We start from the raw sequence: 23,374 nt of genomic DNA, 5'->3' as shown, positions 1-23,374 counted from the left end.
TTGCGAGCAATGGAGAACAAGATGTTTTTGGAATTATATCATATGGACCTACATATGTTAGTGAACCAACATCCTCACCTTTCACCGAGCTTATACGAACAATATACCATTGTTCTAAAGTTTAAGGCCAATTTCCACAAAGTATATATATAGGTTTGCAGGGACATAGAGAAGAAATGGCATCCACTCCCATACTTAGTAACAAAAGATGATCTCCTTGCATAGGTACAATAGTGGCCCATAGAATGGATGACTATGCTAGAGATAGAGGAAGAAGATATTGCGACAGAGGAGGACACATCGCAGCATGGTGAAGCAAGTGGAAAGGACAAAGATAAAGATGAGGAAGAATTAGAAGAAGAGGAGCAACATGGCGAGGGTCAATAAGATCCTACTGAAGGAGATGAGTAGAATAAGGAGTCTGAAAAGACAGAAATAGAGCAATTTGTCGTAGAAAAGAGGAAGGCAGAGGGCAAAGATGCCAAAAAAATCAAGAAGAAGTATAATGAAAATAAGACAAAGGATATCATGCCAATGGTCCTTACTGATGGGGAGTTGGAAGAGATTTGGGATAGGATTCAAGAGGTGATAGTAGAATTATGAAATAAGTGGGAAGATCCCTATGGTGGACTTCTCACATGTGTATAGGAGTGGATTGCAGAACTTAAAATTTTGGCACAGATAGTTAGACAACCCGCGCAGGTAGTGGAGAGGATTGGAGAATAAAGGGAAATAGAGCCTACACTTGTAGCAAGGATATCATCGATACTTGTGGGAGCGCTATAGTTTGACTCCACTGAGGTTCAACAACAGGCAAATGAATGGAGGAATGTAAATATGAAAATTGTAGTGGTACCATTGCAAAGACTACACAAGATGCACATGGAGGTAATATAGGATCTGAAGTTGCATGAATAACATACCTCATAGTTGAATATTGAGGTAGAAAGAAGTGAGCTTCATTGTAGCAGAAGCTTGACCAGGTGATCCAGGAAAGGGATCAAGAATTTTAGTAGAAATAGAAGATGAAGGAGGTGGTTGAAGCAACATTTAGAGAGATTCCAGACCTTAATGTCTGAGAAGAAGAGCCAACAAAGGACAAGGTCGCGAAGCTAGGCCTTGCAATTAGAGGATACAAGGAGAAAATCATCACAGTAAAGTTTAAATATGAAATGCAGATCAGTGAGTTGCAGATGAAGCTATAGCCAACAATGTCTTTGGAAGTAAGAGAAAAAAGGGAGAAAAACCTAAAGGCTGTAGTTGGAAACATATCCATAGTAGTGGAAGACTTTGGGAAAATTTGAGATGAGAGTTTACAGATTTGGAATTTGCTGCAGCAAGATCCAAATTTACAGAAAATGTAGGAAGACATTCAACAGAGGTAGGAACAGTTGGAAGAGGTTCAGGTAACTGCGAAGACCCTACCAATCTCGCATAAGCTTGCCAAAATTAATGAGGGAAAGGCCCTCCAAAAGAATATTGAGGAACTGAAGAATGAAGAATAGGTTTTAACAGAGAGGACTCAACCATGGCAGGATGAGGCTCTCCAACTATCACAGGCAGTAGATGAGAAGATTCAAGAGCTTTGACAAAGGGAGACATCGATGGTGCAGAAGGTTGCAGAACATGTGACAGAAGCACTGCTGGAGGAAGTGCACAATGAAGAAAAGTAGGTAACAAAGATTCTGCAATAGTTCAACAAGGCCCACAACAACATCGCGAAAAATATCAAAGGCAAAGAAGCTAAGTGACTTAGGACGAGTCACATGTGAGTGTTGGGGACCTCTTGCATGCAAGCCCAACTTTGCCTAAATTTTGGTAAAGACTTCGTATTTTGAGGAGCATAGTGTAGAGTGGAGAGTGCAGCAAAGCACGAAGTAGACTGTGCAGTAGAGTAGTTATACCGCACAGTATAAGGGCTTTGGAATAGGGCACAGCCCCTTCTTTTTGTAATAATGTAAAATATCATTGGGTTTTGGGACCATAACTGCTTCTATTAGGGATTCCATGGTATTTGGACCATGGTACTATAACGATGTAACCCTTGATGTAATAGTATATATAGAGTCAAATAATAAGAAGAAAATCATCAGTTGTGATTCATATCAGTGCTATGATCGAATTCTTGTGATCTGTAATTAGAAGAAGAGACGAGGATCTGTGTCTAAGTGTGCAGAGGCCTAAGTCTACAGCTGAGTGCGCAGACGACCTACAGCTTAGTGCACAAGTCAAGAACTGTTTGTTGTACCAAGAATCTTTATATTAGTAATAGTTCTTGTGGATGTAGCCCAACATTGGGTTGAACCATGGTAATTTTGTGTCTTCATGTGTATATTTGCTTATTATTTGTTGTAACATAGAAGTTTGTTACAATTGCACTTTATTTCAGTACAATGATGGTTTATGGCTTTATATGATTTGTTTAAGTCGTTAAATGAATGCGGTGAAGTAATTTAGGAATAAGAAAACATAAAAGTACCACATCCCCACATCGTTCAAGGTTGCAGAAACCTAGTTCTCCATCCTCCTATAGTCACTTCAGGTGAGACTATGATCTACTTGCAGGTCGTTGCTAAAAGGGCCAGTGATTGAGGGTTTTTTTGGTGCACAGTATAGATCAAATCTAGTTCATCCCAAATCATAAATCAAAACCAACACCATATGTATTCTTGTTTTTGTGCTGATAGAGAGTGTCCAAATTCCATGTTCTTTCCAAATTTTAATTTCCAATTCTTCTTATCCTTTCGAACAACTGACCACCAAGTTTTCTAAGATCTAGATGGATACTCTATCCTTCTCCTACACTCACTTGCCTTGTGCCAAAAATTATTATATTTAGAACATTTAACATCACTCATCAGGGGAGATAAAGAATTTCGATATTTGAGGGTAGAGTTTTTAGATGTAAAATTTTGATACTTATTGTATCTGCAATTTTCATCTCTTTCAAATTTGATCCTTTTAAAATCAACAACCTTATGTCCAAGGATGTAACATTTATAACAATGACCATAGAATAAATGAGATTACCTGAAGTTGGAAGTTCCATGAGTTTGTGCATGAAGGTATCTTTGTTGTTTGGTTGATTGATTCATCCTCCACTGGTGTGGTTCCTTGGGGTAGATGAAGTTATTATTCTAGTGAAGAGATCCTCTCTGGTTTGCTCCCTTTTTGTCTCCATTGATTCTTTCTTGATGTAGCTTTGCATTGCTATGAGGTTCCTCAAATCCTGCGGACCTAAAGTTCATATTTCCCATAGAATATTCCTATGGTCTGGGGTAACCAGGCCTATTTTGTCTCCTAAATATCTATGAATTCTTAGAATATGATCTAGCTTTCTTGTTCCTTCTGCAAATTTCTCATTTATTCCTTTTTCGATCTTTATTTTCTCAAGATCTGTTCTTAGAGAGACAACCTCTACCTCGAGACTCTGGCAGTTATCTTCCCGTTTATGCATCAAATCTTGAAGAACCTCTTCCTTTCATTTAACTTCTTCTAGTTTGACTTTCAAGGACATAATTTCATCTTTGCATGTTTTTGAGATCATTTGCTTCTTTACCTTGGAAAAATCTCATTTTAATCACTTGTTCTCTTCTTCTAGTTTCTCACATGTTCATTTTTTTTATTCTAGTAGAAGAGATAAACTATGTTTTATTTTATTGTCTTCTTCAAGTTTTTGTTTTTGATAAACATATCCTCATTGTTAGTGTTGTAGATATTGTTAGAGCCTGGATCCACGTCAGGCTGAAGGGAAGCAATCCAAGGATAACTACAAACCACGCTTAACCTAGTAGCTAGCCCTACCAAGTCGGGAGAGGGCTCTCTCCTTATCAATCTCAGTTAAGATGACTGCAATTACAGTTTGAGATGACTGAATAGAAATTAGATTTTAGGCTAGGTATATTAGCTCTAGGGTTTTTTGGTTGATTTTTGATGTTTGGTTGCTAGATCAAATGGAACAGGCAAGTTGGGTCCGAGAAATCAAATCAGGGATACAGACATGTTCTGTGGGGCGAGGTAGACAAGGGTTTATGTACTAAAAATGGGTTGAGATGGTAGTTTAAGATAGCTGAGGAGTTGAGGAGGGCATAAAGAAACTATGAGTCCTCTTCAAACAGTTGAAATCATTGAAAACCAAATGCATTCCCAAGACAAAGCACAACAGTTTATTTTGCCTATTCACCTTGATTCATTTAGTTTTAGAAGAGAAAGATAGATTTGGATACATATAAAACATAAGAAAAACTCATTACAAAGAAGAAACAATACATAAACTCACTATCATAAGAATCCCACAAAAATAGTTGTGAAACATCGTTTTATTCCTTACCAAACTGTTGTAGAGATATACAATAAACTTCAGAGCTTCCACAACAGTCCAACCTTTACAAATGAATCAAAGAGTACATGATATAGGCAAGGAAACTACTCAAGCTAGCTATCAGGAGTCGAATCCATGAGAAGAGGAGTGGTTTCAACCATATCTAAACTAGGAACACAAAAAGTAGGCAGTGGAACAGCTTGCCTCTAAAACTTAGGAAACCAATTCATTCAGGATGAAACCCACTTGGAACTTGATGTATCTACCCTATGAGGTGTTTTACATCCATATTTACATCAAATACATTATTTATCATGCATACATTTACCAAGGAATGAGGAAAAAGTCAACTTCCAAGGAAACTAGGAAAAATCTGGAAAGTTAAGCAAAACTGGCAGAATCAGTTTAATGCACAGTGCCCAAAATGTAATGTGCATTGCCACTTTAGGGCCAGTTTTGGAGGTATTTCTGGTATCCAAATCAGGTGCAAGATGGCTTGTTGGAAAGCCCTACCTGTCTAGTTTTTGGAACAATTTTATTTTTTGGATTTGGAGCTCATTTTCCCCTCCAAAAGTTGATTCTCCCAAGACTACTTCCTGTGTGGCAAAAAAGTGGCAGAGAGGGCACATTTTAGGTGTTTTTTACACTTTTCAAGGCCAAGACCTTATCCAAAACTCCTCAAAATTTTTGATTTTTCATAATTTTTTATGCTAATTCCAAAAATGCAAGCCATTTTTCAAATGGAGGTCCCCATCAAAAGCGCAACACTAGTGGCACTGCACACCTATTGGAAAAACTTATTTTTCAAATTCCAAAATTCAAAAATGACAAAGATTGCTCAAAATTTCGTGAAATTTGGCATGAGGAATCCTTGTTAGGTGATTTGTTGGGCCAATGATGCTTCAGCCAAGATCTTGAGTTTATCTTTCTCTTTCTTGTTCCTCAAAGCTCTTCTTAGCTTGGCTTTTAGCCTCTTTGTCCTTGCATTACAAATCTTGTTCTGGGTTAGGTAGTGGTAGGCCATGTGGTGAAGAATTTATTTCTCTTTGTTTGCCTTCTCAAGTAACCTTTCCAAGTGCATATTCACCTTCTCCAACAAATACTCCTAGCCATTCTCTATTTCTTGTTCAATGGAGGTCAACTTGACCTTTGCCCTCTTAAACCTTTGCCGGTTTTCTTTAATGATTTGTAGCTCCATGAGGTCTTGTTTGACGGTAAGCTGCTTGTTTTCTTGCTCAAGGTAGCTAATGATCCATTTAGCTCTCTCAAGGTTAATTGATAAGGCTTTTATTTCAGCCTCCTTCTCTTTGATAATCATGTCCTTGATTCTTGAGCCTTGAGATCCCAATTCAATGACATCCTACTCAATCAAAATAAAATCCCTGTCTTGTCCTTCAGTATGGCCCTCCCCATGCATCTTCTGTTTCCCTTTGTCTCTATAATTTGACTGCTGGCCAACTTGTATAGCTGGAGAAGAAGGCAAAGCCCCTTCCACCCCTGGTGGAGATAGCATTTTCCTGTGATCTAATGAAGAATGCGAGACCCCTTCCACCCCTGGTGGAGATAGTACTCGCCTGGCAGCAGCAAAAAGACTCCTTGTGCCTCTCTCATAAGTGACAAATACTGGCACACCTGTAATCTTGGTCTCATGGACACCTGGCTGTCCTTATGGTCCTCCTTCCTCCTAGGGCACTGATGAAAACACTTGAGGGTCTTTGAACATTTCATGGGCAATAAAGGTCTCCCATGGCATGTTCAGCAAGTTTAACTGGTGCAAGACAACAATCTTAATCAATGAGAAGTGGTAAATGCTGTTGAGCTATTGAGGAAAAGGTTTTCTTTTAACATAATGGGCCATCTTCTCATTGTTCCTGTATATAAAGTAGGGGAGGTTCATCATCCTTACCCTAGTAAAGTGCATCAACAACCTGACATGATATGCATACGAGTGGGAAAATCTTCCCTCACAAGTGAAATATTTGATAATGATCTTCATAAGAGCGAAAACCTATCCTCCAAGTACTTGAAATGGAACACACCGCTAATCTTGTTGTGATATCTAGGCTTAATATATGGCTCATAATACTCTCTGTCCACATACTACCCTTTAATCCATTGCTCACCTACATTAGGGATGCCTGTTGCTTCTGAGATGGTGGTAGGCAACAAGGTGAAGGAGACACCAGCAAGGTTCACTTGGCCATTATGTAGATGGGTGACAAACAACCAGGCAAGCTCATGATGAAACTTTACCCTCTCCACCATTTCACAAAACTCATAGCAAGAATGATGTCTAAAAAAAGATATAGCAAGAGGACAAGCAAGAAACTCTGTGAGATAGATAGGTTCCTCCGAGATGATCTTTCCCCCTTTGTATGGCTTTCATCGCACATGTGCTTCTCTCGAAGTGTCACTGAAATTTTCCTCCTCCCTCTCATAGTCTATGTCTCTCTCCATGGGTTTTTCGGTGATGTGATAGGTGATGTTAAATGAAGGTTTGTAGTGATAACAAGATGAGTATGAAGAGATTTTTAAAAATATAAGGTAAGTGAGGTGTAAGATGAGGGTGTGAATGCTTGAGGGAGTTAGGGTATAGAGTTTGATAAGTGAATGGGGGATAGTGGGAATGTAAGAATTGGGAATTAGGGTAAGTGAATAGTGTATTAGGGCTAGGGTTTGATGTAGAAAGTAGGGTTTAATGGAATGAAGCTTGATGACTGATGGACAGTGAAAAAGACTTGGTAAACTAAGTGTAAATGAAGGAGACGAGCAACAAATGACCCTTGGTGGCTTATGAGAGGTAGTTTTAGATTATTTAGAGTTTATAAGAGAAATTTTCAGTGCCAATAGGGTTTTCTATGAAACAATGCCCAACACACTCAAGAAATCAAGAACAATTAACTTACTTGGCACAGGCATCAAAGTGATTTTTGAGAAGTTTGAAGGCGATTTGCAGCAATTTGGTCTTCCCCAACAGGTGCGCAGTGCCATTTTAATGCACAACGCTTGAGTAAATTAACACCTCCAAACTTGAATAGGTGCGCAACACACTTTTAATGCGCACCGCTGGGGAAATAATGCACAGCACCGGTGAACTTCAGTAGAATTTTCCCTGTTTTTCCTTCTTTGCTCATGAGGGTTAGAAAAACACGCTTTAGGAGCTCTCCTTGGTTTTCAAACTTGCAAGAATGAGAAATGACTTGAATGAATGAGGTTTTATACCTTTTTTGTTTTTTATTTTTCACTAAACCAAACCCACTTTCTTAATGTTTTGTCACTTTTTTAAAGTACTCTAATTTTCTGAATTTAGACTTTTTGACTTTTTGACTTTTTTTGCAGGTGGACTTACACTTACTTCATGGAATTTTTGCAGTGGAAGGAACTGGCATTGTTTCCAGGTCACTAGGAGCATACCTATTACATATAGGAATAATAAAATTACATAAAATTACATCAAATGAACTCATTAAATAAAAATGCTCTGTTTTACCTCAAAACAGAGTTTTGAGGTGAAAGAGCTTTATTCAACATATCAGAAGTAAAATCATGACTATATGAATCTTTTTTATCCCCCTCATGTGTCTGTCGGACCTTTTATTCATTCTGAATGACCATGATGACAAACCCTAAGACCTAATGAAACTAAACCCTGAGACTAGTTTTTATAAATGAAATGAACTGGAATGACTATGAATGACTGAAAATATGTTTGAACAAGTCAGCAAGTGTATGACATGAGGGAAACTGAAACGAAACCACCACCATCAGTTGATCCATGACCTAATGGAATGTAGTTGATCGAGTGAGACACCTAACATGAATGCAAAAGAGCAATTTGATCACTGATGGAAGTGTGAAGACACTAACACTAACATTGGCTCTAATGGGGATGGTAGCTCCTTGGAGGTGCCAAGAACACCGTAGACCTAGTAGCCTTATCCATTGGGCAATGGAGTCAAAAACTCAAACTGAAATGCATGACTCAAAACTGATGACTTGACGACACAAACTGACTCTGAAACTAACTTGAAATTATTGGAACTAACTTAAAATTGACTCAAGACTTACTTAACTGAAACAAGTACTTACTAAGATTTTTAATGGTAGCAGACCATCGAGATTTGAGGGCTTCAAATCATTATGACAACCACCTGCCTACTAATGAAATATGTACAATCATGTGAAGTGGGCCTTCCAATGTAACCAATCTAGCAGATGACTACTTACTAAAATCTAGCTCTCACTTTCCCCAAGCAGGTAGAATGATGTACATGTAGGCAACTCACAATAACAACTGAAACAAAGGTTTATGCTAACGAACTAGGAAACATTCATCTTCTCTAATGCTTGCAAAATAATGCCGAAGGGATCTTGAAAATCCTGAAGCACTAGGTTGTCTTGAGATCCAGCAGCAAAAATACAAGTACTCCCTTCATTCTAATCTGAAAGAATAGTTGGTTGCTGATTGATAGTAAATTCCTCGACCATGAGAAATTCTGACTTGAATTTTGGCATACTGTCTCTCTCAGGCTCATACTCCTCAATTTCATAGTCTAAGCCTTTCTTAAATAGAAAACAATCTTCAAGATTATCAAACATGATAGCCTTATCATTTTCATGAAGGAAAACAATATCTGTTCGTTGATCTATAAATCTAATTTCAAGACTGTCCTCACTTTCAAAAGTGGAAGAAGCTTCACTTCCACCATCTTGACAATGCAAAAACTGCAAGCCTGCATTAGCTTGGGCTATAACTTGACCTTTCAGGAGTTGATCTATCTCATCTTCAGATAGAGGAGAAAGTAATTTTTGTTCCCTTTTGCTAAAACAATTATTTTCTTCTTTCCCTCCTAAAGATTCACAAGGTTGTTGAATATATTTGTTAATTTCAAGCAAAGGAGAATATAAATTTTCCTGAGACTGCTGATTTATTTCATGTGATTCATGTTGACTATCAAGATGTAAAATTCCTTCATCTTCAAGAAAAGAAGAAGCCACAGTATCTTGACTATGATCTTGTGTAACAAAGTGACTGGCTCTTTGAGACTATTTTTGAATGGAAAAATCAGAGAAAGCTGCAATGATTTCTTCATCATCACGATCTGAATCTTCTTCGTCATCACGATCTAAATCTAGATCTGGGATAACCAACTTGACTTTATCACAATCTGAAATTGGAACTTGATTTTCCTGAATATTGTCTTCTGCTATGATCATATCTAAAATAAGACCTTGTCTTCCATCATTTTCAATTATACTAACATGTTGAAATTGCTGCAAATTTTCCTGAGCATCTTGACAAGTATCCTCTAAGCTCTCTTTATGCTACTAAAATAGATTTTATACAGGGCTTCCATGATCTCATCATCCATGAAGTCATCATATTCATAAACTTTCTCAAGATTTTCAATAAAACTATAAGCATGTCTACAACAGTTCTGAACTAATATTGAGGATGGATAAGATTCTTTATACCTTTCAAACAGTAAATACTAGCAGGCGGAAAAATTTCATACCAAGATCGGGCTTCACCTTCTAGAGTGGCCATGAATATCTTCATCAAGTAGTGTTTAGGAAAATCAACCTTCAACTTGCGAATATGCATGTGAAATCTAACCGGATGTAAAGCAGCATCATTCCTGTCATCATCTTTAAACATAGGTAAATTCCTTTGCCAATCTACCTTTGGAATTTTATTTGGGAAACCTGGAATATGATCTCAGATCATGGGAGCATACCTTCGATCCAGTGAATCCATTTTGATAACAATGAATTCACCAAGATATTCTTCAGGCTACTGGTTCTTGAAGAGTAGAGTTTCCATAAAAATTCTGAAGCTTGGGATTTTTCTATACTGGAGTTGCTAGGTGAATGATTTCAGCCTTCCGGTGTCTGGTCATTGTCCACCATCAATAATCAGATCTGAACTTGAAACATATTGCTGAGGAACATAAAACTACGTTCCCCAATATGGTCACCACTATGTTAGGGCCTAGATCCACCGCAGGCTGAAGGGAGGCAATCCAAGGATAACTACAAACCATGCTTAACCTGGTAGCTAGCCCTACCAGGTCGGGAAAAGGCTCTCTCCTTGTCAATCTTAGTTAAGATGACTTCAATTATAGCATGAGATGACTGAATATAAATTATATTTTAGGCTAGGTATAGTAGCTCTAGGGTTTTTTGGTTGATTTTTGATGTTTGGTTGCTGGATCAAATGGAGCAGGCAGGTTGGGTCCGGGAAATCAAATCATGGATACATACATGTTCTGTGGGGCGAGGTAGACAAGGGTTTATGTACTAAAAATGGATTGAGATGGTATTTTAAGACAATTGAGGAGTTGAGGAGGGCATAAAGAAACTATTAGTCCTCTTCAAACAGTTGAAATCATTGAAAACCAAATGCATTCCCAAGACAAAGCACAACAATGTATTTTGCCTATTCACCTTGATTTATTTAGTTTTAGAAGAGAAAGATAGATTTAGATACATATAAAACATAAGAAAAACTCATTACAAAGAAGAAACAATACATAAACTCACTGTCACAAGAATCCCACAAAAATAGCTGTGAAACTTGGTTTTATTCCTTGCCAAACTGCTATAGAGATATACAATAAAGTTCAGAGCTTGCACAAGAGTCCAACCTTTACAAATGAATCAAAGAGTACATGATATAGGCAAGGAAACTACTCAATCTAGATATCAGGGGTCGAAACCATGAGAAGAGGAGTGGTTTCAACCATATCTAAACTAGGAACACAAAAGTAGGCAGTGGAACAGCTTGCCTCTAAAACTTAGGAAACCAATTCATTCAGGGTGAAAACCACTTGGAACTTGATGTATCTACCCTATGAGGTGTTTTACATCCATATTTACATCAAATAGATTATTTACCATGCATACATTTACCAAGGAATGAGGAAAAAGTCAACTTCCAAGAAAACTAGGAAAAATATGGAAAGTTAAGCAAGACTGGTAGAATTAGTTTAATGCGCAGCGCCCAAAATTTAATGCACAACGCCACTTCAAGGCTAGTTTTGGAGGCCTTACCGGTGTCCAAATCTGGTACAAGATGGCTTGTTGGAAAGCTCTATCTGTCTAGTTTCTGGAACAATTTGAATTTTCTGATTTGGAGTTCATTTGCACCTCCAAACGTTGATTCTCCCAAGGTTGCTTCTTGTGTGGCAAAAAAGTGGCAGAGAGGGCATTTTTTAGGTGTATTTTACCCTTTTGGAGGCCAATACCTTATCCAAAACTCCTCAAGCATTTTGGGCTTTCATAATTTTTTAATGCTGATTCCAAAAATGCAAGCCATTTTGCAAATGGAGGTCCCCATCAAAAGCGTAGTGCCAATGGCGTTGCGCACTTATTGGAAAAACCTGTTTTTCAAATTCCAAAATTCAAAAATGACAAATATTGCTCAAAATTTCCGGCATGAGGAATCCTTTTTAGGTGCTTTGTTGGGCCAATGATGCTTTAGCCAAGATCTTGAGTTTATCTTTCTCTTTCTTGTTCCTTAAAGCTCTTCTTAGCTTGGCTTTTAGCCTTTTTGTCATTGCATTACAAATCTTGTTCTAGGTTAGGTAGTGGTAGGCCATGTGGCAAAGCATTTTTTTCTCTTTGTTTGCCTTCTCAAGCATTCTCTCCAAGTGCATATTCACCTTCTCCAACAAATACTCCTGGCTATTCTCTATTTCTTGTTCAATGGAGGTCAACTTGACCTTTTCCCTCCTAGACCTTTGTCAGTTTTCTTTAATGATTTTCAGCTCCATAAGGTCTTCTTTGTCAGTAAGCTACTTGTTTTCTTGCTCAAGGTAGCTAATGACCCATTTAGCTCTCTCAAGGTTAACCGATAAGGCTTTTATTTCATCCTCCTTCTCTTTGATAATCATGTCCTTTATTCTTGAGCTTTGAGAGCCCAAGTTAATGACATCCTCCTCAATAAAAATAAAATCCCTATCTTGTCCTTCAGTATGGCCCTCCCCATGCATCTTCTGTTTCCATTTGTGTCTGTTTTTTGACTGCTGGCCAACTTGTATAGCTGGAGAATAAGGCAAAGCCCCTTCCACCCTTGGTGGAGATAGCATTTGCCTATGATCTGGTGAAGAAGGTGAGACCCCTTCCACCCCTGGTGGAGATAGTAATCACCTAGCAGTAACAAAAAGACTCCTTATGCCTCTCTCATAAGTGACAAATACTGGCACACCTATAGTCTCAGTCTCATGGACACTTGGCTATCCTCATGGTCCTCCTTCCTCCTGAGGCACAGATGAAAACACTTGAGGGTCTTTGAACATTTCATGGGCAATAAAGGTCTCCCATGGCATGTTCAGCAAGTTTAACTGGTGCAAGACAATAATCTTAATCAATGGAAAGTGGTAAATGCTGTTGAGTTGTTGAGGAAAAAGTTTTCTTTGAACATAGTGGGCCATCTTCTCAATGTTCCTGTATATAAAGTAGGGGAGTTTCATCATCCTTACCCTAGTAATCTAACCCAGAATATTATAGATCTGATATGAAAATACAAGACAATGAAAATAAACCCAGAAATAATATGAAATGATACTTTATTGATCAAACCCTTATGGTAGGGCAACACCATACATTCACTCCTTAAGGAAGGAGAACACTCCACAAGCCATATGCCTGTTCATACAATAATACTTCTCTTCATCTTCATATGTGGAGTCTCTAGCCTTTATATAGGCCTCATACATACAATACCATGCATCATTACCATGGTTTCCTCATACCATCAACTAATACCATGGGCCCATTACATTATTATTAACTACTTGTGGTCCCTTACATGACATGGGTTAACCACCTTATTTATTACTATGGCCCATCCCATTATTACATTATTACCTTGGGTACCTCCCTTGGTACCCCATATTATCCCCCTTGTTATGCTCTTAACCTGCAAAGCAATACCCAAACATAGAATTTGCGAAGAAAAATATACCGAGAACACAGAATATGCGAAGAAAATATACCCAGAACACAGAATAGCAATGATTTTATTATTCAGAGAGAAATGTTCACAGGCCTCTTCGAGGGGGCAACCTCCAATAGAGCAGAGCTCGATTACAAAACAAGACACAATGCTCCTCGCAGGGAGTCTCTATCCTTTATATATGACTCATACATGCAATACCACGGGCCAATATCGTGGGTTTTATTAATACCATCTATCTAATACTACCGCCCATTTACCATCTATCTAATACTACCGCCCATTTGCAACTAACTGTGGTCGCGTCACTAATTGCGGGTTAACCACTTACAAATATTAATATGGGCTTTATTGACTCTTGACTATGACGTGATCCCATGACATAAATAAGGGGGTTAGGGTGGGACCCTAACATGCCCTCCCCCTTAAGACTAGCCTTGTCCTCAAGGCTGAAGCTGCGGAAACTGCTGAAGAATAGTGGCTGGTTCCCAAGTTGCATCTTCCGGAGAGGTGTATTTCCATTTGACGAGGACCTCCTTAAGCATGCGACCGCGCAGGTGCTTGTCTCGTGTGTCTAGAACCTGTTCCGGTTGAAGCTAGATTGATCCTTTTTCGTCCAATTCAGGTAGACTGGTTTGAACTCGGCAATTGTTCCCAATCACTTTCTTGAGGCACGATACATGGAAAACTGGGTGGATTTTTGCTATAGGTGGCAAAGCCAACTTGTAAGCCACTTCTCCAATGCGCTGAAGTACTTGGTATGGTCCGTAGAATTTTGGCGAGAGCTTTTGACAACCCTTGTCTTTGAGTGATGTTTGCTTATATGGTTGCAGCCTCAAAAAGACCTGATCCCCTTCTTGAAATTGGCACTCTGAGCGATGTTGGTCAGCCTGTTGCTTCATACGGTTCTGAGCTTGATGAAGATTCTCGCGTAGATGGGCGAGCATGGTTGCGCGGTGTTGTTGGAGTTGATCCACAGCTTGTACTTTGGAGCACCCCTTGAGATAAGAAGTAGGGGAAGGCGGAAGTTGTCCATAGACTGCTTCATAGGGAGTCATTTTGGTGGTGGCATGATAGTTGGTGTTATACCACCATTCCGCCAGAGGTAACCACTGTACCCAAAGATGTTGTTTTTCTGAAGTGAAACACCTAAGGTAGGTTTCTAGACACTTGTTGACTGCTTCGGTTTGACCATCTGTTTGCGGATGATATGAAGTACTGAGTTTGAGTTGAGTGCCTTGTATTCTGAAGAGCTCCTGCCAAAAATTACTGGTGAAGATTGGGTCGCGGTCGGACACAATAGAAGTGGGCATGCCATGAAATTTGAAGATCTGATCCATGAAAGTTTGAGCAACCAAAGTGGGTGTGAATGGTTGGGGTAGGGCGCAGAAATGAGCATACTTCGACAGTCAGTCCACAACCACCATGATGACTGACTTGTTCCCAGACTTTGGAAGACCTGTAATGAAATCCATGGAGACCTCCATCCAAATTGACGCCGGAATGGGCAATGGTTGTAATGTGCCTGGTGTGTTGACGGTTTCCCCTTTGTGGCGTTGACAGACGTCACATTCTGCTACGAAAGTAAGGATGTCCTGTTTCATGCCGGCCCAAAAAAATGATCTTCTGGTGCGAGCATATGTCTTCTGAAAGCCCGAATGTCCTGCAATGGGAGATGAGTGCAATTCTGCCAAAATGCGACTTTTGAGGGTGGATGTTGGTGCTATTACGACTCTGTCCTTGTAGCGAAGAATATCATTCTACCACGAGTAGCCCTTGCTGGAATTAGGATCTATCTGCAATTGAGAAATGAGTTGGGAGAGCCCGGGATGTGAAAACCATTCCCTGCGAGCCTCTTCAATCCAGTCTGGAATGGGGAGGGAAATTGCGAGCAGAGTACTTTCCTCCTCAAATTGGCGCGACAATGCATCTGCTACCCTGTTGTCTTTCCCTTTCTTGTAAGTGATCTCATAATCATATCCCAGCATTTTGTCTAACCATTTATTTTGTTGTGGGGAAGATAGGCGTTGCTCCAAAAAATATTTAAGACTGTGATGATCTGTGCGGATTTGGAAATGTCGCCCCAACAAGTAAGGTCGCCAGGTCTCGACTGCATGTAAGATGGCCATCATTTCCTTCTCATAGGTAGATTGGCCCAGATTCCTCCCACTTAGTTGTTGGCTGGTGAAGGCCAATGGTCGCCCTTCCTGCATTAAGACCGCTCCAATACCTGTTCCCGAAGCATCAGATTCAATGACAAATGATTTGGTGAAGTCCGATAGTGCTAAGACAGGAGTGGAACACATGGCGGTTTTGAGAGCGGTAAATGCCTGTTGTGCTTCTTCGTTCCAGAAGAAGGAATTTTTCTTTAGGAGTTGCGTTAGGGGCTTCGCTATGCGGCCATAGTTGCGGACAAATTTACGATAATAGCCTGTGAGATCCAAAAATCCTCTCAAGCTTTTCAAGGTCTTAGGTTGAGGCCATTCTTGCATTGCCTGGATCTTTTTGGGGTCCACCTTGACACCTTCACGCCCCACAATGTGGCCCAAATACTCAACTTCTTCCATGCCAAACGAACACTTAGACATCTTGACAAATAATTTATGCGTGCGGAGCAGTTGCAAGAGTAGATCTACCTACTGAAGATGTGCCGCCCAAGTGCCACTATAGATGAGGATGTCATCGAAGAAGACAAGGACAAATTTTCTGAGATATGGTTTGAGGAGGTGATTCATAAGGCTCTGAAAAGTAGAGGGGGCATTACAGAGACCAAATGGCATGACCAGGAACTCATAATGGCCTTCATGAGTTCTGAAAGTTGTCTTGGGAATGTCGACTTCCTTCATGCGAATTTGGTGGTAGCCTGAGCGAAGATCCAACTTAGTGAAGAATTGAGCCCCATTGAGTTCGTCCAGCAAATCGTCAACCACTGGGATGGGAAATTTATCTTTGACTGTTAACTTATTGAGGGCCCTGAAGTCTGGACACATCCGCCACTCCCTATCTTTCTTGAGGACCATGACCACTGGAGATGAATAAGGACTAATGCTGGGACGAATGACACCTACTTCCAACAATTCCTTGATGATTTTTTCTATTTCATTCTTTTGGGTGAATGGATATTTGTATGGCCGCACATTTGGGGGTTGGGCCCCTGGAACCAATGTGATGCTATGATAATTTTCCCCTCGCGAGGGTGGAAGCTCATGAGGCTTGTCAAAGACCGTCCGATGTTTATTTAAAATCTGTTGCATCTTAGGATGAATTGGCGGAGGCATGGTGTCTACTACCTGGATGGAATTAAATTGAGCTACCACTCCATGATGGCCCTTTTTTAACAAATTTTCTATCCTATGCGAGCTGATGATAGAGGGGGCTCCCACCTGTAGTCCACGGAGGGTATGTGTGGATTTGTTCAGCTTAAAACTCATATATAACTCCTGGAAATCCATGGTGATTGGCCCAAGAGTGCGGAGCCATTCCGCGCCGAGGACAATGTCGCAACCCCCCATGTGTATTGCAAACATGTGGGTTTTCAATTGATAATCCCCCATTTGAATTTTGACATTTTCACAGCGACCTTCACATTTCATTGTGCCCCCATCTGCAATCTGGACTTGGAAGTTAGAAACTGCCCGGACGAAACAATGTGCTGCTTCAGCGATCTTTTGGTGGATGAAATTATGGGTACTTCCACTATCAATCAAGACTACTACTGGGCGATGTTTAAGAAAACCCCTGATTTTGAGAGTTTGCGGGGAAGAAATTCCTGCCAATGCATTTAGCGAAATAATTGGTTCATCAGATACAATCTCCTGTTGGTTATCTTCTTCGATCGCCTCCGGCTCCTCAAGTGGTGGATCTTCCTCGGTGGAGCTGTAGTCAGTGGCATCTATTTGAAAAAACTTGTGCTCTTTGCATTTATGACCTGGGGAATATTTTTCATCACAGTAGTAACATAGTCCTTGCTTCCTTCTTTCGGCCATTTCCGCAAGTGACACCTTTTGAATCTTAAGTGTCTGAGTCATATTGGGAGCCTGTGAGGGACGACCTTTAGCGGGGAAGTTGGGGCGGCTGGATTGGGCTGTTAATGCACGTTCCACCTTATGGGCTACCTGGCAAGCCTCTGTCCATGTGGGAGGGTGGTGGAGTAGAACCTAAGCTTTGATGGCTTCTTTAAGACCGCTGATAAAGCATTCCATGTAGAACTCATCTGTGAGACCCTTAGTGCGGAAGGCTAAGGTTTCAAAAGCAGTAATATATTCCTCCACTGTACCCGTCTGTCGAAGCTTAGTGAGACGCCCTAAAAAAGAGTCTTCATGTTCAAAGCGACTGCGAAGAGTTTTGGCAAATTGGGCCCAATTCTAAAAATGTCCATTGCAACGCTGATGCCATTCCTTCCATTGCCATCGTTCATTGTCCAAGTACATGGTGCCCACCATAAGCTTAGTCCCCTCATATGTGATATGATTCAATTGGAAATACTGCTCCATTTGTGCTAGCCATGCGGACGTGTGAGAACCATCAAATTTCTGCATATCCAACTTGGGAGGTCGCTGACTAGGTGGTGGATGGGAGTGCCAAATGTGAGGAGAGTGGCTAGACTCACCCTCATGGTATTCATGGCCATTATACGCCTCCTCGTGGGCTGGCTTCTTGCCCTTTTGGAATGCCTCCTGTAACTGGTTACTTATTCCTTTAAGCTCAAGTTCTATGTGGTTACTCATTCCTTGAAGCTCAAGTTTGATCTTGTGCACCGCAGTTTGGAGGGAGTTCACATGGTTTTCAATTTGGTCGATCCTTTCATTGGCCATCGCTTGAGCGCGAGTTTCTACCATACACCAACTTGATGAAAAATTGGGACCGCTTAAAAATTTTTACTAAGAAATTGAATGGTACCACCTTGCTCCGCTCATCGTCCTGATACTGATGGGCTAGGTCACCAATAAGCGCCCCGGAAGATCTCAGACTTTTTTTTTTTGGAAAACTCCTAACGGAGTTTTACTCCTTCCTGATCAATACTGCAGTCGCCAAATCCTCAAAAGGTCAATGCCGCCAAAAGTCCTACGAAAATTATATCCAGGTACAGGAATCCTTCACAACTACTCTGATCTGGTGGATTTGAGAGATCTGAATGGTGGAACAACTACTGCTGCTGATCTAGAATATCCGATCTGGTGGATCTGAGAAATCTGAATGGTGGAACAACTGCTGCTGCTGATCTGGAATATCCGATCTGGTGGATCTGAGAGATCTGAATGGTGAAACAACTGCTGTTGCTGATCTGGAATAGATGATGTGTGATCCCCCTATAGAAAGGGAACTATGGACTTGGGGAGTGTCAGGTGCTACAGATCACAATATACATAAGGGTCTGACAGTAGTACTCGGCCCAATGTTTCAGGGCTCTAACTAAGGAGGATCGACCGTACCCTTAGCTGTACAACCCGACTACCCTATCGTACGGGCGAGTAATCTCTCCAAGTGCTGTTCTTGGTGTACTGTAGCCACAAGACGGCCGAAGGTTTATCTATGGCGAGGTTTCAAGGGAGCTAGGGGGCTTCCTATATACCCAGAGGGTACGTGGAAGACAGTCCGTGCGCGGTTCTGTCTAATGCGCTACTACTCGAAGGGGTACCCACAGGGGTTACAAGGGAGTCCAACAGATGTGACCACCTCTTGTATTTCCTGCGTGCATGCCTCCCCAAATCCGCAGGTTTATGCGCTTAACGACAGATCCCGTGGTTTAAAGACGCCGGAACACGTCTCTAGCCAAAAAAAATTTGCTAAAATTTGGAGATCCCACCGAGCCCTGGAAAGTGCTCTGATACCACTTGTTATTCTCTTAACCTGCAAAGCAATACCCAAACATAGAATTTGCGAAGAAAAGATACCGAGAACACAGAATATGCGAAGAAAATATACCCAGAACACAGAATAGCAATGATTTTATTATTTAGAGAGAAATGTTCACAGGCCTCTTCGAGGGGGCAACCTCCAATAGAGCAAAGCTCGATTACAAAACAAGACACAATGCTCTCGCAGGGAGTCTCTATCCTTTATATATGACTCATACATGCAATACCACGGGCCAATATCGTGGGTTTTATTAATACCATCTATCTAATACTACCGCCCATTTACCATCTATCTAATACTACCGCCCATTTGCAACTAACTATGGTCCCGTCATTAATTGCGGGTTAACCACTTACAAATATTAATATGGGCTTTATTGACTCTTGACTATGACGTGATCCCATGACATAAATAAGGGGGTTAGGGTGGGACCCTAACAAAAGTGCATCAACAGCCTGACATGATATACATACAAGCGGAAAAATCTTACCTCACAGGTGAAATATTTGATAATGATCTTCATAAGAGGGGCAAACACGTCCTCCAAGTACTTGAAAGGGAACACCCTGCTGATCTTGCTATGATATCTAGCCTTAATATAAGGCTCATAATACTCTCTGTCCACATACTGCCCTTTATTCCATGGCTCACCTACATCAGGGATGCCTGTTTCTTCTGAGATGGTGGTAAGTGACAAGGTGAAGGAGAAACCAGCAAGGTTCACTTGGACATTATGTAGATGGGTGACAAACAAACCTGAAAGCTCATGATGAAACTTTACCCTCTCCACCATTTCACAAAACTCATAGCAAGAATGATGTCTAAAACAAGATATAGCAAGAGGACAAGCAAGCAACTCTGTGAGACTGATAGGTTCCTCCCGAATGATATTCCCCCTTTGTGTGGCTTTCTTGGCACATGTGCTTCTCTGGAAATGTCACTGAAAGTTTCCTCCTCCCTCTCATAGTCTATGTCTCTCTCCATGGGTTTTTCGGTGATGTGAAATGAAGGTTTGTAGTGATAACAAGATGAGTATGAAGAGATTTTTAAAAATATAAGGTAAGTGAGGTGTAAGATGAGCATGTGAATGCTTGAGGGAGTTAGGGTATAGAGTTTGATAAGGGAATGGGGGATAATGGGAATGTAAGAATTGGGAATTAGGGTAAGTGAATAGTGTATTAGGGCTAGGGTTTGATGTAGAAAGTAGGGCTTAGTGGAATGAAGCTTGATGACTAATGGACAGTGAAAAAGACTTGGTGAACTAAGTGTAAATGAAGGAGAAGAGCAGCAAATGACCCTTGGTGGCTTATGAGAGGTAGTTTTAGCTTATTTAGAGTTTATGAGAGAAATTTTCAATGCCAATAGGGTTTGCTATGAAACGATGCCCAACACACTCAAGAAATCAAGCACACTTCTTTCTTAGCAAGGAGGAATGGTAAACTTACTTGTCACAAGCATCAAAGTGATTTTTGAGAAGTTTGAAGGTGATTTGTAGCAATTTGGTCTTCCCCAACAGGTATGTAGTGCCAGTCAATAGGTGCGCAGCGCCTGAGTAAATTAACATTGCCAAACTTCAATAGGTGCACCATGCACTTTTAATGTACAACGCCGGGGAAATAATGCACAGCGCCAGTGAACTTCAACATAATTTTCCCTGTGTTTCCTTGTTTGCTCATGATGATTAGAAAAACATGCTTTAGGAGCTCTCCTTAGTTTTCAAACTTGCAAGAATGAGAAATGACTTGAATGAATGAGGTTTTATACCTTTTTTTCTTTTGATTTTTCACTAAACCAAACCAACTTTCCTAATGTTTTGTCACTTTTTTAAAATACTCTATTTTTCCGAATTTGGACTTTTTGACTTTTTTTGCAGGTGGACTTAAACTTACTTCATGGACTTTTTGGAGTGGCAGGAACTGGAATTGCTACCAGGTCACTAAGAGAATACTTATTACATATAGGAATAGCAAAACTACATAAAATTACATCAAATGAACTCATTAAATAAAAATGCTCTATTTTACCTCAAAACAGACTTTTGAGGTGAAAGAGCTTTATTCAGCATATCAGAAGTAAAATCATGACTATATGAACCTTTTTTATCCCCCTCATGTGTCTGATAACCCTTTTATTCATTCTAAATGACCATGATTACAAACCCTAAGACTGTTTTTTATAAATGAAATGAACTAGAATGACTATGAATGACTAAAAGGATGTTTTAAGAAGTCAACAGGTATATGACATGAGGGAAACTAAAATGAAACCACTACCATCAGTTGATCCATGACCTAATGGAATGCAGCTGATCGAATGAGACACCTAACATGAATGCAAAAGAGAAATTTGATCACTGATGGAAGTGTGAAGACACTGACACTAACACATACCTTCTTCAGCACATTGTAGTTGTTCCCTCAACTGCTTATTATTTTTCCTTGTTTTCATTAACTCACCAAGAGAATTGATGAGTTCCCCTTCAAGGTCCACCACTCCTTCTTCTTCTTCTTCTTCTTCAGAGTCAATAATATTTTGGTTCTTGGAGTATGTTCCAAATTCCATAAGTAAATACTTATCTGTATCATCCTCCGAATATTTTTCGCTATCTAACTCTCGTGTTGAGCTATTGTCTTTGGGGTAGAGCCCTTTTGTCTTATAGAACTTCTTCTTCTAATGTTTATGAGACTTTTTTCGAAATTTATAATCATCTTTATTTTAAGCCTTTTCTTTGTAAGGGAATTTGGACGAAAAATTTCCAACTCTTCCACAGTCAAAACATTTAAAGGGAAACTTCCCTTTATATTTTCTTGAGCCATGCTTCATTTTCCTGGCTAATTGAGCCAACTCTTGATCAGATTCATAGCTAGATAAATCTTGATGATCTTTGTGCTCCTTGGCCTTCTTGGACACTTTGAATGTTTCTTCCTTAGGTTCATATTTTTCTCTTCCTACTCTCATCTCATAAGCTATGAGAGTGCCAAGCAACGATCCATCTTGATATTCTTTAAATCATCCATATCATCAATAACTGAGGTTTTGACATTACATCTCATGGGTAGAGATCTTAAAACTTTTTGAACAATCATATCTTCCTTGACTTCTACAACAAGTCCTCTAATCATATTGGTTACTTCATCAAATCTGGCGAAGTATTCTTCTATGCTTTCATCTTCACTCATTTTTAAGCTTTCAAACCTCATTCTGAAGGTTTGGAGTTTGGCTTGTTTGAATTTTTCATCTCCTTCATGAATCTGATTGAGCTTCACCCACACTTCCTTAGAAAAATTACAGTGAATAACCTTTACAAGTTATGATTGACTAAGGCAAAGAGAATCACATTATTGGCTTCAAGATTATTTCCATACAATTTTTTACCATCGGGATTAGTGGGAGGAACATTAGGGACATTATAATATACTATTATAGAAGTCTAAAAATCTACTCCTAGGGACATAATATATGTATATTTTCTTGTATACTCGACAAGTCATGTAATTTTCTAAAACACAAGACAAGAATTTACTCTACTTTCAACAACATAAACCAATAGATCGATGAAAACAATAATAAAAAAAAGGAAGAATATCAATCGCACATAATACAATATGTTTTTGGGTAAAGAAACTAATCAAAATCCCGATTATCTATATTACATTAATAAAAAATACAACATGAAAATGCAATTTTTTTTCTCACTACAATAATCCTTGCACAAGTATAATCAACTCTTTGCCTCACAAGCTCCAGCTAACACTTAGCCAATTTTGTCGCCTTCCAAGCCCCTATTTCCTTGTGCAATTCCTAAGAGGATCAACCCATATTTAATTGGTAAATCCTTCTTCCAAAACTATCCAATCCAAAATTAGATCCATAACTGATTGCATGCACGATTTGTAGAACTTGAAAAATCATACAACTGATACTTCATTGTCCCTGCACTCTAGTCTCAACTGGTCTTTCTCTGAATTGACGTGCATGAGTTTGTCTTGAGTGAATCTTCAGTTAGTTGGAGTAGCACTGAGGATGCACCAGTTCACCAACTGACTACTATACCTCTACTACTTCCTTCTATAGTTAGAACTAGTTTAACTGACCATAACTCAATCAAACCAATTTATTTAATTACAACTCAAATAAACTCATCCTCGACAACTAAAAATTAGGGATCAGACATACATGACTACAGAAAGACTTCCAACTTGAAATTCCTAAGTTAATTAGGTCAAGTAAAATTA

The sequence above is a fragment of the Pinus tabuliformis genome, chromosome 9 (genome assembly GCF_031772625.1).
Source record: "Pinus tabuliformis cultivar Carrire ecotype Pingquan chromosome 9, CPIR1, whole genome shotgun sequence".
In the NCBI taxonomy this organism is placed as follows: Eukaryota; Viridiplantae; Streptophyta; class Pinopsida; order Pinales; family Pinaceae; genus Pinus; species Pinus tabuliformis.
This window is presented reverse-complemented; position numbering follows the sequence as displayed.